Genomic DNA, 5,000 nt, shown 5'->3' with positions numbered 1-5,000 from the left:
GCCGGTTGTTTCAGCGGTAACCACCATCCCTACCTGTCAGTTGTGGAGCACTGAATGAGCGGGCGGCGTGTTGTCGCCTGCGAGGAGCTGGGCAGGCGACCACGGATTAAAGCGGCCCCAGGGGCTCAGCCGCAGCCGCGATGGCCGCCAGACCACCACACCCGCAATATCCGCCGCCCCGGCCGCACCGTCAAGCGCCTTCCTGAACTGCCGTCGATACACGAGCGATTCACCGCCCATCCGCAGCTGTTGCGCTTCGTGCATTCATGTGAAGAAGCGGCGCCGCTCTCACCCTTCCGCAGTAACTTGAGCGGAGGCCATATAAGGGATGCGCCATAAGCTGAACTTTGTGCCCAAAATCTCCCGCATATAATTTCTGAAGTTTCCAAAGCCGATCACTATACCAGAGCTGTTCCGTAAAAGCCTGTATTACGAACGAAGAGGCACGTTCCACGAAAACAAAAGATTTAACAAAAACCATTTGGAATTACCGCCAACGTCCTTGCCGCAGTGGTAACACCGGTTCCCGTCAGATCACCGAAATTAAGCGCTGTCGGGCTGGACTAGCACTTGGATGGGTGACCATTCGGTCTGCCGGGCGCTGTTGGCAAGAGAAGTGTACTCAGCCCTTGTGAGGCAAACTGAGGAGCTACTTGATTGAGAAGTAGCTGCTCCGGTCTCGGAAACTGACGGCCGGAAGAGCGGTGTGCTGAGCACATGCTCCTCCATATCCGCATCCAGTGACGCATATGGGCTGAGGATGACACGGCGGCCGGTCGGTACGGTTGGGCCTTCATGGCCTGTTCGGGAGTTTTTCATTTGGAACTACTACAATAAATTGCATATTGTAAGAATGCTGAGTCTCTCGGCGATAGCAATGAACAAAATGTTCTTACTGCTGCATCAAGTGGTTAGAACCAAGTGCACTTGCGTCAAGTGGAATGGCTGTGGTTGGGCTGCTGGTATAAGTCTGTCGGTAAACTGAAGAGCGAGCGAGCGAGCCCCTACTCTGCCAACCCAGCTACGTCACAAGGCGCTACTACAGGCTGTTAAGTATCTGGACAATGTTATGCATATTGGGTATTTACTCTGTTGTTCAAAAAATGTTCAGATGTGTGTGAAATCTTGTGGGACTTAACTGATAAGTTCATCAGTCCCTAAGCTTACACACTACTTAACCTAAATTATCCTAAGGACAGACACACACACCCATGCCCAAGGGAGGACTCGAACCTCCGCCAGGACCAGCCGCACAGTCCATGACTGCAGCGCCCTAGACCGCTCGGCCAATCCCGCGCGGCTACTCTGTTGTCAGATGTCAAAAACGTTGCCTATGTTTTGGTAGCATCAACGATTATTTGTTTTGTATAAAAATCGATTAGAGAATCTGTATTAAATTCTATTGTAAGAACAGAGTAAAGTGTATCAGATTTTTAGACATGCTAAATATTACTTTTGGTGAGTCTCTTATGAGTAAACCAAGGGTATACAAGATAAACATTTCAAAGAGCCGTTAAAGAACAGCGGTTTCACAAGCATGGATGAGATTAAAAATGCACAGTTAAGAGACCTATAAACTATCCCAAGGAAACAGTTCCTAAAGGGTTTCGGGGATTGGAAAAAGCACTAGCGTAATTGTATAGTATGTGATGGGGAATATTTTGAAGAGGATAACATTCCTGCCGGCCGGGATGGCCGAGCGGTTCTAGGCGCTACAATCTGGAACCGCGCTACCACTAAGGTCACAGGTTCGAATCCTGCCTCGGGAATGGATGTGTGTGATGTCCTTAGCTTAGTTAGGTTTAAGTAGTTCCAAGTTCTAGGGGACTAATGACCTCAGAAGTTAAGTCCCATAGTGCTCAGAGCCATTTGAACCAGTTGATAACATTGCTGTAGATTAACAAATAAAGCTCTACCCAAAAAATAGAAACTGGCATGTGAACGCATCTCGAATGTCAAGCTTTTTATATAGAAGTCCAAAATCGGTGTACATGTTTCGAAGGAAATTTCGGCTGTGTTTACGCAATATGTCTTAGAATCAAGTGAATAGTAACCGAGATAGAGATTTAGTAATAGAATACATTCAAATGCTGCTGTTCCATAGGCATCAAAGGCAGCTCATGGCAGCGTGGAACCCAGCGCTCGCGAGACCGAAGGCGGCGCATCGAACGCGGAGTCAACCAGAACCCAAACATGGCGACACCGTGAACACCAGTGACCACAGCCGACAGCTAGACTATAGAAGGACGTACCAGCAGCCTATCAGCAGTCATCCCACTTGACAATGACCAAGGAGTATTCGATAGAAATTTTTACCACTTGACGCGGCTCGAAGCCCCAGGACATGTTACTCAAGTTCTATATTGGTCACACATGCACGACTATGGCGGCTAAACAGGCTGAGCTGGGATGTAGCTGTAGAGCACACAACTTGGACTCTGTTTTCGCTAAATATGGGCTAAAGGGAGGTGATTGACGCAAAGTCAGCACAGAAATGCTATCGAAGGACGACAAAGGAAAAAACTTAACCCACTAGAAGCACTTAAGATAAATAAGCATCTAGCCCAAAACTCCCACCTAATTTTAAATGATCAGTTACAGCTGAGCACATCTCCAGGCTTAAACTTCACATGACACCCACCAGCCACACCTTCCCAGGCTTTAATAACAACGACCTCCACAAAGTTGTAGCACAATAGAGTTTTCATTGTGTAAATAGTTCACTGCGTCAATAACTTTTATTTTCCGATTGTGCATTTGGATGGTTCACGTCATCATCTTCACGTGGAAACTTGTGTTATTACTTTCCTGGTATTAGTATATGGCACAGATGCTTTTCACAGCAGTAGATCTCTAACCAGACCATCACACAGAAATTCCAAACTCCATCAGGATCCACTGCAAGTACTGTGATAGTTAAGCGGGAGGTGAGAAAACTTGGATTTCATGGTCGAGTGGCTGCTCATCAGCCACACATCACGCCGGTAAATGCCAAACAACGCCTTGCTTGGTGTAAGTAGCGTAAATGTTAACCAATTGAACGGTGGAAAAACTTTGTGTGAGGTGACGAATCACAGTACACAATGTGTCGATCCGATGGCAGGGTGTGGGTATGGCGAATGCCCGGTGAACTTTATCTGCCAGCCTGTGTAGTGCCAACAGTAAAATTTGGTGGCGTGGTGCTGTGGTGTGGTAGTGTTTTTCATTGAGGGGGCTTTCAACCCTTGCTGTTTTGCTTGGCACTATCACAGCACAGGCCTACATTTATGTTTCAAGCATATTCTTGCTTCCCACTGTTGAAGAGCAATTCGAGGATGGCGGTTGCATCTTTCAACACGATCGGACAGACACGTCTCCTCAATGCACCACTCCGTGTAGAATGGGCTCCCATTCCCTAAGAAACCTCCCCGCACCTGATTGAAGGCATGCCTGCGAGAGTGGCTCTAAGCACTATGGGACTTAACATCTGAGGTCATCAGTCCCCTAGACTTAGAACTACTTAAACCTAACTAACCTAAGGACAACACACACGTCCATGCCAGCGGCAGGATTCGAACCTGCGACCGTAGCAGCAGCGCCGTTCCGGGCTGAAGCGCCTAGAAGCGCTCGGTCACAGCGACCGGCTGCAAGAGTGGAAGCTGTCATCATGGCTAAGGGTGGGCCAAGACCACACTGAATTCCGGCATTACCGATTGAGGTCGCCACGAACTTGTGAGTCATTTTGAGCCAGATGTCCGGATACCTTTGATCACATAATGTGTATAATTTATCTTGTGTTATTAACATATGGATGGACTGCTTCAGAATATGAACATAAGCATAAGCAGAGGAGTGAGTCACCTGTGGGAAGCGCAAAAATTTTGTGAGATGTTCTGAATTTAAATGCATCGCTAATTATAAATATATTATGAATTTAAAGAACATAAAAAGCTAAAACTAAAAATCTGATACTGCAAATGTCAGAGTTAGGTTGTTTACATTGATGCATTAACAAAATTTTACTTATATATTTCTTAAGCTCTTTCATTGTTACAAGGATGGATTGAAGCAGATCATACATATACACAGCAGGTGTATTAAAAAGATTAACACACTTCTTACAAACATACCCCATGGGGAACTTACTGGCATATGTAGAAGAGCTCAAATAAGCTGCTGCCCAATGAAATTTATTGTAAATAAAACAAAGGCCTCTAGTAATTTGTTAATGATATTGAAAAAATTGTGTTCTTCACATAGTGACATCTTTTGTCCTTTGTTCATTGTTTGTAGTATTTAAAGGATCCTTTGCATACTAGAAAATGAATGTTCTGTTTCTGATATATGAAAGGCTAAGGCAGATTTGTGTAGTGTGTTGTATCAGGAAACATTTATGTAATTTTTGTATCTGGTGTGGAAGTTAGTGTTTTTAACCTATGCGCTGAGCGGGGCATTTAGTGCATATGATTTTTGTGTATCAGAGAACTAAAATTTATTGTGGTTGCTGAACTAGTCTGAGGCATATTTTATCGTTCGTTTGGAATTCAATTCTTATTCTAGGTTTTTTGAGGATATTGGTGATTCTTTGGGAGTTGTTACCGAGGAATGAGATATATGTTGTTTGTGTATTTTCCTTGCTATTGGTGGTTACTTTGCTGATTTTATTTCTTACTTTTACAGATGAACTGTCTATTATTATTGGTTTACACTCATCATTAACAGCAGCTAATTTTTGTTATTTCCATGCCATTTTGGAGGTTCTCCTCACTCAGAGGGACTTTTAGATCTCTGTGAATCATTGAGTGGAATGATGCTGGTTGTGTACTTTGGGGTGCCTGGAGAAAGCATTTATATTTATGTTAGTACTGGTTGGCCTCCTGTATATTTGGAAGACGTATTTTTGATCTTGTCTGCAGAGGATTAGATCAAGGAAGTTAATGCTATTATTTATCTCTTGTTCACAGTTCAATTTAAACTTCCTGTGTATTTTTCTGAATGCTTGGAAGATTACGTGGGCGTCA

General features: G+C 44.4%; 1 pseudogene; it reads left to right on the top strand.

Annotated features, from left to right (window-relative positions):
* The first annotated feature begins 492 nt into the window (after positions 1-492).
* Positions 493-610, top strand: LOC124799859 (annotated as a pseudogene).
* The last annotated feature ends 4,390 nt before the right edge of the window (positions 611-5,000 follow it).

Source organism: Schistocerca piceifrons, chromosome 5 (genome assembly GCF_021461385.2).
Source record: "Schistocerca piceifrons isolate TAMUIC-IGC-003096 chromosome 5, iqSchPice1.1, whole genome shotgun sequence".
Lineage (NCBI taxonomy): Eukaryota > Metazoa > Arthropoda > Insecta > Orthoptera > Acrididae > Schistocerca > Schistocerca piceifrons.
The sequence above is the reverse complement of the archived record's forward strand: the minus strand, read 5'-3'. Positions and strand labels throughout refer to the sequence as shown.